Below are 10,888 nucleotides of genomic sequence, written 5' to 3' on the forward strand. Positions count from 1 at the left end.
ATTTGTTCCAGAGCCTCAGCGAAAGGTATATTGATGTGAAGTTTCTTGAACACCTCCAGAAACTTCCCGAACTGTCTATCCAGCTTTTGTTGCTGCAATCTCTTAGGAAAAGGTGGTGGAGGATAGAGCTGTTTCTCCCCTGTATTAGCCTCAGGCAGAGTGTGTTCAACAGTAGTCTTCCTTGGTTCCGCCGCTTTCTCCTTTTGCTTAGATTCTTCATCCCTAACTTCAGCTTCGACTTCTTTTGCCTTTTCAGCACCAGCTACTTTTCCAGACCTTAAGGTAATAGCCTTGACTTGCTCTTTGGCTTCCTTCCTGCCTGGTACTTCCGTGTCACTGGGAAGAGTGCCAGGTTGACGATTGAGCACTGCATTGGCTAATTGACCAATTTGATTTTCCAAGGTCTTGATAGAAACCGCCTGACTCTTGCACAACAACTTAAGTTCCTCAAAATCAGCACTAGTAGGTGCAGCTGCACTTCCCTGTTGAGGATATGATTGCCTTGTAGCATACTGCTGTGGTTGCTGGAATCCAGGTGGGTTAAACTGTTTACTTACTCCTTGCTGATATGGTGGCTGAATAGCATTCTGATTATTCCCCCAGCTGAAATTTGGATGATTTCTGTTGTTAGGATGATAGGTCGCTGGCACAGGCTGCTGTTGTCGCTGATAATTATTCACATACTGAACAGATTCATTGACAAGAGAACACTGATCCGTAGCATGAGAACCTGCACAAAGCTCACAAACCATAGCTATTTGATTAACTCCATACGTAGCCAGAGAATCAACCTTCATTGATAGCGCTTGGAGCTGGGCTGCAATAGCGGTGGCTGCATCAACTTCCAGAATACCTGCTACCTTGCCTGACGTCATCCTCTGAGTTGGGTTTTGATGCTCATTTGCAGCCATCGTCTCGATAAGATTATACGCCTCAGTATAGCTTTTAGCCCATAAGGCGCCTCCAGCTGCTGCATCGAGCATGGGCCGAGATTGGGCCCCCAAACCATTATAAAAACCAGTGATTACCATCCAATCCGGCATTCCATGATGTGGACATTTTCTCAACATTTCCTTGTAGCGTTTCCAAGCGTCGCACATAGATTCTGTAGGTTGCTGCGCAAATTAAGTAAGAGCACTCCTCATAGCAGCAGCCTTTGCCATTGGATAAAACTTCACCAGAAACTTTTGCGCAAGATCTTGCCACGTAGTGATGGACCCAGCTGGTTCAGAATGTAACCAGTCTTTAACCTTATCCCTCAGTGAGAATGGGAAAAGCCTTAACTTGATAGCCTCATCAGTCACGCCATTATACTTAAAAGTGTTGCAGATCTCGACAAAATTCCTGATGTGCATGTTGGGGTCTTCAGTTGCCGCTCCTCCAAAAGAAACAGAATTCTGCACCATCTGAATAGTGCCCGGCTTGATCTCAAAGGTGTTAGCTTGAATAGCCGGATGAAGGATGTTTGACTGAATGTCATCAATTTTAGGCCGAGAAAAATCCATAAGAGCTGGATCAGCTTGAACAATACGATCTCCCATGTTTACTGGTTCTTTCTGCTCAGTTCCTGAATCCGAATCCTCAAAATCTAACTTCTCCGAAGTATCAATAACTTCGTCTTTTCCTTCAGCTGTATCTAAGGTCCTCTTGCGAGCACGAGAACGAGTTTGCATAAACGCTTGCTAAAGTACCTGAAACACAACCGAAAAGAGTAATTAACTACTACGTCCTAATCACTGAGTCTTAATGACCAATGATGGTAAGTACATAAACTAAACAAATACGCCTGTCACGCGGGTGACCCGGGTTCGATCCCCGGCAACGGCGCCAAAAACTTGTTAGGGCGAAATCACGCACTAATATTCACGAAAGTATACGCGTTCGCAAGTAATATAGAATACTTTCTAGTTCGTTCCCTCAGAGACTCAGACTAAGTTATTGTCTAATTAAACTCACTCACCAATGTATGATTACTTCTCAATGTTAAGATAATAACACTTAAAATTGTTGATTAAATATTAACTATAATTAACTACTTACTTAACCACTTAACTAACACTTTAATTTATCAATAATAAAACACTCATGAGATCACAACTTCATTATTACTTCCTTCTATAGCCATAGTTATTACCTTTAGCATGTGACAGTGATGATATTAATCGAATAACACGAAACTGATAAAAGCCAACCTTCATTGTACTAATACCATTCTACCAAACATCCACAATTAAGATAGAAGTTGAATAGTCATCAATTATGTTGAGTTCCTATATGTCTACAGAAATTGACAACACAATGATTTAAGCACAAGTTATTCCTTTTGATTACATAAGGCAAATAAAACTGTTAGAGTTACCCACTAATCATGCACAACATACATGAACCTATGCTAGCATGGCAAGTTCTAAATCTCAAGATCCACCGTCGCTTCACAAGAGATTAACACCCTATCTTATATGTTCGCGACGCACATAAGACGAATACGCACAACCAATACTAGATATCATGCAATCATCACATACTAAAGTATTAAACAATTAACTAAAGAATTCCATAATAAATCCGTTGCAACCCCATGATCACGATTAGCCCATAATAGAACTTATCACCATCATGGGTTCATATGAAATCATGATAAACAAACACAAGAAAATAACAACTAAACTGATTATATTAAAACAGAGTACGTCACAAGAGTAAATAAGTCAAAGCAAGAAAACTAGCATCCAACGTTACAACGAAACAAGAATCACAAGAATATATGCTTCCTCTTCGTTGCTGTGTGCTAAATCGGTCTTCTTCCTTATCTCCTTCGCTTCTTGCAAAACACAATCTAAAACATAATCTCCTCTTAATACTCTGTGAAAAACGTCTCAAATCTACCTATATAATAGTCCCATAAAACTCAGATTACATAGAAGTTGGAAGCCAAACAGAAGTAGAAGTCTAAAATAATATATCTTTTTCCCCGACCCTGCGCGGCCGCTCAGCATTTCTGCGCGGGCGCGCAAGGCTGCTGCGCGGCCGCTCAGCATTGCTGCGCGGGTGCGCAGGACCTTACTGGAAAATTTCCAGGTTTGCTCCGTTTCTTCGCCGTAATCTGCCCGTTCTTTTCCTCTCGCAATGGTGAACACATGCCAAGGCTTATTCTTGATGATTCCTCCTCCGAAATGCAACTAATACCCTGAAATGCATAAACACTAGAAAAACGCATCAAATACACAAAATACTTGATTTCAAGACACCAATTTAAGCCATTTTAAGACGTTCTAAGTGGTATAAAATGCCACTTATCAAGCATACCTATCAGGTGTGTAATTGTTATGTTTGTTAATCCCTACCTTCCCATTTCTTTTAGATTTTCTTTTAATTTTCTTCTTATCCTCAACCAACTTAAGCCTATTTTTCAGCTGATCCAAAGTCATGTGTCCTATATTCACCTTACTGGCATCTTTGGATGTGGTAGCTCCTTCTTTGACAAAGTTCTTGAGAGTTGAATCATTCTTCTTATTAAGGTTTTTATTTTTAAAATTACTTGCCTGTTTTAATTGATGAGCCTTCAACAGATGCTCCTTTTCTTCCTTCAACGGATAACTTTCATCATCCGTTGATTCCACATCCGTTGACAATCCATCAATTAATTCTAACTCCTTTTTGTTTTTCTTCCAGGCATCCTCACAGAATGATTCCATTCCCTGAACCTTGGCAATTTGAACACTAACATCCCTAGATGTTTTCCAGGCCTTGATTACCTCTTGCTCACTTTCTAACTGTTTAGAAAGAATTTCTACTTTCTTAACAGCTTCTTCTAGTTCACTCTCAACAGTCAAGCATTTAAGTTTAATCTTTTCAAGCTCAATTACCTGATTCTCTAACACATCATTCCTATCACTTAAAAACACATTATTCTCTTTGATCCTAGTGTTTTCTTTAGCTAGTGATTTAAGGGAAATACGCAAATGATATAATTCATTGGACATATCATTTATGGATTCATTGCATTCACGTTTAGAAAGCTGAGAGAGATCAGTAGTAATTACCTGGTTGCTTGATGAACTAGCTTCATTTTCATCAGAATTAGCCATCAGGGCTAGGTTGACATATTCCACATCATCATCTTCATTGACCCAATATGCTGCCCAATCATCTTGAGTGAGAAAAGCTCTTTCCTTTTGTTTGAGCAAATCAAAATACTTTTTTTAGTAATCAACTTGCTCAAATTTCTTTTTATCAGAAGTTGGCTTCCTACACTCACTTGCAAAGTGTCCACTAATGCCACAGTTGTAACATTTGAACTTTGATTTATCCACCATGTTTTTGTTTGGCTTAGTGAATTTTGTATTTTTCCTGAACTTCATCTTGGCAAACCTCCTGGACAGAAAGGCCAGATGTTCATCAATATCATCAGATTCATCCTGACTGGAATTGTCTTCATCCTCAGCAACTTGCTCTTTACCCTTGCTTGATTCTGATTTGCTTGTGCCAATTTTGAGACTTGGCATTGTCTTTTCCTCATTCTTGGCTTCAACTTTTTCACTGTCAGCTACAAGTGCAACTGATCCTCCTTTTCTCTTTTCCTTTTCCAACAGCTCATCTTGCTCCATCTCAAGTTCATAAGTCTTCAAAATTCCATATAATCTTTCAAGTGTGAAGTCCTTATAATCTTGAGAATTTCTTAGAGAAACAGTCATAGGCTTCCATTCCTTTGGTAGAGACCTTAGAAATTTTAAATTGGAGTCCTTGACTTGGTACACTCTCCCATACAACTTTAATCCATTCAATAGTTTCTAAAATCTGTTGAAGGTATCATTCAATGATTCTCCTTCTTCAAAGTGAAAATATTCATACTGTTGAATGAGAAGCTGCATTTTGTTTTCTCTAACTTGCTCAGTGCCTTCACAAATAAGCTGCACAGTATCCCAAATTTCCTTAGCAGTTTGGCTGTTGATGACATTGTCAAACATATCTTGATCCAGGCCATTAAACAGAATGTTCATGACTTTCTTATCCTTGTGGACCTCTTCAATATCTTCAACAGTCCATTCTGCCTTTGGCTTGGGAATAGACTGTCCAATAGCAACTGTAGCAGTAGCAGCTGTGGCCACCTTGTGTGGGATGTGAGGACCATTTTCAATGCAGTTGATGTAGCTTTCATCTTGAGAGAGAAGATGTAAATGCATCTTCACTTTCCAGTGATGATAGTTATCTCTTTCCAGGATTGGAATCTTTACACCAATATCCTTCTTACTCATGATGTTAGCAGAATAGATCTTTAAAATCTTTGAATGTTAAGAGCTTGCTCTGATACCAATTGTTATTCCCAGTGGACTAACAATGAGATTTACAGAAGGGGGGTTGAATGTAAATCTCAAAACTTTTTCAAGTTTTGAGCAGTTTCTAAGGCTAAGTGTTTTTTAGAACAAGTGTGTGAATGGCTTGAAGCTAATACAGACAGATATATATTCAAACACAAATGTAAAGAACACAAAGAACTTAAAAACTTTTCTGGTGGATTTGTTGTTCCACCAGAGATGTGTTATTTCAGAAAATCTGTGATTCAAAGAATTAAATCACAGCTGCTTCCTAGTACAAACTAGATGATTTTCTCTCTGAATATTTCTAAACAGCTCTGGAAAATTCTCATCTAATTACTAGCTGCTACTTGGTTTATATATCACCAAGTTTACAAGTGAAGACAAAACTGTAAAATACAATTAAAAAGATTCTTCACATGTTTCTTCTTCATTTCTCTATCCAATGCAATCTAGGATAATCTGTGAATCTTTGAATACTTCCTTGTTTGCATCAGAATGGAAATGCTGCATCTTCTTGATTCCTCCTAGAGGCTTCCACATTCCAGTTTATCTCTGTCAACCCATGTGCCTCTGTCAGCTTGTGAATTGTCACTATCAACTGCTAATGAACTAAGCATCCGTTGAAGCTTTCATCCGTTGATGCCTTATCCGTTGAGGCTTTATCCGTTGAAGCTTTATCCATTGATGCATTATCAGTTGAAGTCTTTATCCGTTGAAGCACTTATCCGTTGATGGATATTATCTGTTGGAGCATTAGAGACATCCGTTGAAGCTTTGTTTCTTATCCGTTGAAGGTCTTCAATATCCGTTGATACTTCTTCACTTATACAAAATTACAAGGCATGAAATATTTACAATTAGCCCTCCTATTTGCATATCCATTAGTAGTCAACATGACTGATAATTTCCTACAACATCTAAGAATTACAACTTGAATCCAGAGAATGAAATGTGCTACAATACTAAACTTATTGCTAAGTAAAGCTACTCCTTCAACGGATAGCCAAGATGGTCTTATCCGTTGAGGCTACAAACACTAGATTTCTACTTAAGAGTTTTGTTTATCTTATCATCAAACTAATACACATATTCCTAACAACACTTACATATTATGTGTATGATAAAAAGCACATGTGACATTATGGTGTAGTGGTATGGGATTGTATAGCTGAATGAAATATCTCGAGTTCGATTCTCACAAAGCACATCTTTTATATAAAAATTTAAAACAGGGGTAATTTAGTCTTTTCAATGAGACTTTTTAATCTCACTAATTATCCCCTTGTTCTCCTATTATATATAGAAGAGATTACAATCACGTCCTTCCACTACACTCACTTTAAACATTAAATATTAGTTGGTCCCAACACTATACTCATTTTTCTTACTTTTTCTCACCAAATTACATTTTTTCTTAAATTATGTAACACTCCCCTATCTATACTATATTATAATAACCGGAATGAGGTATAATTTGGTATGCATTTTTTTTGTTGGTTTGGTTATCCCCTTTTATAACCATCAGATCTTTTTAATCAAGTGATCAGGACCGTTAGATTGAAATTCTACCCAAACTCTCAGGTTCGAAACCCGCCAACAAATTTTTATATCATTATTTATACAATACAGCAAATTTTTATATCATTATTTATACAATACCAAAACTTCTAAGTTCGAACCCCATCAACTGTAAATATTTATATTATTATTTATACACTATCCATATATTCATGTTCGAATCCCGGCAACAACAAATATTTATATTGTTATTTATAAATATACTAATAAGGTAATGATCCAAATTTTTTTATTATAATTTTAAATAATATAAATATATTAATAAATACCCGTGTATCGCACGGGTTGTAAAGCTAGTATATATAACACAGTACTAAGAGAGTACCACTTTTCATGTAAGAGTACCACTTATGATGTACCTTAGCCATATTTGTTTGGAGGATTGTAATTAGGGGAATAAGTAATGCCAATATTATTAATTTTACGGATTAAATCCTATATTTATTGTTTGAAATGATTAAGTATAGGATAAGAACATAATAATTTAATATTTTATCATATATTTGTTTTGAGGATAGTCATTGAAAATAATTCTTAAAATTTTTTCCCTTCAAAATTGTGAATCCTGTTAGTAGAACTACAAAGAAATGTTGATATATAAATAATAAATTTATATTCTTTTCTTTTAAAATATTAATATTTATATATGCCATTTAAAAAATAATAACATTTATCATTTTATTATATATACTAACACCTTGTTTTAAATATGACTTGTTTCTTTACAAATATCATGCCCAACTTTACCTCATACTAGAAAGGTTTGTGATTCAATATATGATGGGTCTGTTTGGCAGTATACTTATAAGCCACTTATGGCTTATAAGCCCGTAACAGCTTATCGACGAGTGTTTGTCGACCCAACTTATAAGCTGAATTTACAACTTATAAGCTGATAAGTTGAAAGTTGGCTGTGACGTACTTTTTTCCAACTTATTTTCATTTTTTCACTTTTTTCTAAAGTTTTGATTTTAATATATAAATATTTAAATATTTTCTAATTTAAGATTCATGAAATAAGATAATTGTATTTAATAATTATTTGTTTTAATTCATTTAAGTAAAAAAACTTCTGACTTATAAGTTAATTTATCCAAACACTTATAGAACTTATAAGTATTTATCAACTTATCACTTATTTCGCACTTAATCATTTTAAGTTATAAGTTATTTACTTTAAGATTTCCCAAACGGGCACGATATTTAGAAGGGAGCTGTGTTGTCAGAGTATCTCCGATCACCACCACTCACCACTGTTAGTAAAAAGTCTGTCTAGCTGAACTGTTATATATATATATTAGCTAAAAAAATATAGTACTTCAATCAAGATACTTGTTAACAAAAAATTTAGATATCCTGTATTTATATCCTCTGTATCTGTATGTAGCTATTAGCTAAAACATTCACGTTAGAATTCTGCTTATTTTTAACCTAACTTTGCACATTAATATATACATATATATATTCATATTATATCATACATATATTCATATTATATTTATATTTAATATATATGTGTTAAATTTTTTATTTCATATTTTAATTTTATATTATATTAAATGTTAAAATATGATTTTCTTATTAATCAATCTATTAATTATTTTAATAAACATTACATATTTATTAAAATACTAATAAATCTAATTTAATCTAATATAATAAAATATAATATAGTATAAATATAAAATTTTATTATACATATAAGCATGTGTGTTTTAACAGATATAAGTGTCTTATTATAATTATATAATTATATATTCAATATTTTTCATTAAAAAAATATTTTATTTGTATTTAAATAAATATTTAAAATTATTTTAGCATGTGAAATTTCCATATATATAAAATAATTTGAAAATACATAGAGCATAATATTTTTAAATATAGTTAATCAATATAGTTAATACGCAAATCAGCTTACAGATTCAACAAAATTTTAGATGATAATAATTTAGCTAACCATTTTAGCTATTATGGTTGGAGGTGCTCTATTGCACTTTATGTGTTTGATACAATGTCCAAAATATAGGATTACCAGTTGGTAAAATTACTTCTTATCTTTTATTTTGTTGCATTGTTGGTGAGAATTAAGTGGATTGTTTTGCTGTTTGTTGAATTTTTATAACAAGCATGAAATATAATGGAATCTTGAGTAGAAATATGAAGCATGTCATTCTTAGTTCTATTAAGGTTTTTGCTGTCATTTTTAATGGGTGTAAGGGTTTTGCGTTTGATTAGCTCTGCTCTAAGATAGAAGAAGTGAACACGGGGTTTAAGTTCAGGCCTAGCTTAAAAAGTAATGATGAGAAATCTTGAGGCATTCTTTCTTTTGCGGGGTCTGACTAAGTTTTAAGCCCTTCTCAGTGGAGCAGTCATGTCGTCGGCAGGATTAGCTTGTGGATTGACTTGGAATCGGAAGATGAAGTACTGAGAAGAGACCCATAGATCTGTTTGAAGCAAGAAATAGCTTGGGTCTCATCTTTAGTCACATGAATGCCTTCTTCCTTACCCCAAAGGGAACATCATGTGGTTATTATGCCAGAGTTGTGAATCAAATTCTACATAGCTTAATAATATGCAGTTGCGGCTTATGATTCCATTGGAGAAGTCTTATGATAATTAGTAAATGAGAGCGGTGATCTCCAGAGAGAATAGATGGACTCTTGGGAATTGTGAAATTGCTTTCGCATTCGTTGTGAGCAGCAAAGCCAGTTATAAATTGCAGTTGATATATTGCATTATCTTCCTTCAGAAAATTCACTAGGGCATTGATTTGGAAAGCTCATTAGGATTTTGACATTGAAGTATCAGTTGTACATAATGTTCAAAAGACTGATAAGATTCCATTGAATGAAATGTGAACTTGTGCTTGTGAAACAGAGATTCAGAACGATGGGTTGCACATACTCCCATTCATAATTGCATTGTCATGGAAAGGCCCTGCTCAAGATGCTCAAAATGGAACTGCTGAATATCAACAAAGTACTATTATTTTCCAAAAAGGAAATTATGTACCTAGTATGAAGGCTTTGACATTCTACTTCCCTTGGACTTTTTTAGTAGATGTACTGTATGCTGATGTTAGTGAACTTCAAGCACTAGCAAAGATCAGCACATATACGATTGGCCAATTTCAATCTACAAAAGTGAACGGGCAAAAGTGAAGTTCTCCTAAATCTACACAGTGTTGTGTCTGTTGAGTCCGAAACACTATTGGAAAAAGAGGAAGCTGAGATTCCAGTTGCGCAACAGACTACAAAGATGAACAAAAAATTCTCCATTTATAGCTTCTCCTCCACGTGCCCTTTTATGTATAAACTTCATCAGGATTTGTTGGTTGCTCCTCAGCAAGCTTGTTCCCTTTGCGGGTTGCCCTGTTATGGGTTGTTAAAACCGAGAGATCACTCCATTGAAGTGATTGAATACTCGTGCTTGTTTTGAACTCTGTGAGCATTTATACTTGAGCTTGCATTGTGTCAAGTTGACTGATATTGTTGACTTTTGTAAGCAATTGTCCTCTAATGACAAGCAAAGTCAGGATTTCTCTAGTGGCAATCAAAGCCAGGGTCCTCTAATGAAAAGTAAAGTCAAGACTTAAATGAAGCTAAAAAGGTCCTCTAATGGCAAGCAAATCCAGGATACCTCTAATGGCTAGTAAATCCACGCTCCTATAATGGAAAGCAAATCCAGGACACGTAAACTTAAACTAGTGATAAGATTATCTTGCATTGTCAAATGGCTATCATTTTCTTATTTTAAAAGATCTGACTGCTAAGCTTGCATTGAGAGAAGCTGTCGTATTTTTTCTTCTCTATGATTGACATATTAACTTGTATTGACATATCATTTTCGATGATTGGGATCCTGAAAATTCCATGGTATGTTCATGGTTGTTTAACTCTATGGAGCTACATATTCGCAAGAGCTATATCTTTATTGATACAACTGAAGAGGTGTGGAACTCTCTCACTCAGACTTATTCTTTCTCCAGG

At 35.0% G+C, this 10,888-nt stretch overlaps 1 non-coding gene across 1 annotated transcript; it reads left to right on the plus strand.

Moving 5' to 3' along the window:
* The first annotated feature begins 1,041 nt into the window (after positions 1-1,041).
* LOC141681752 (small nucleolar RNA R71) lies at positions 1,042-1,148 on the plus strand. The gene has a single exon (XR_012559175.1). It is a non-coding gene; the product is annotated as a small nucleolar RNA R71 (small nucleolar RNA).
* Positions 1,149-10,888: the final 9,740 nt, after the last annotated feature.

Source organism: Apium graveolens, chromosome 8, assembly GCF_009905375.1.
Source record: "Apium graveolens cultivar Ventura chromosome 8, ASM990537v1, whole genome shotgun sequence".
NCBI classification, from domain to species: Eukaryota; Viridiplantae; Streptophyta; class Magnoliopsida; order Apiales; family Apiaceae; genus Apium; species Apium graveolens.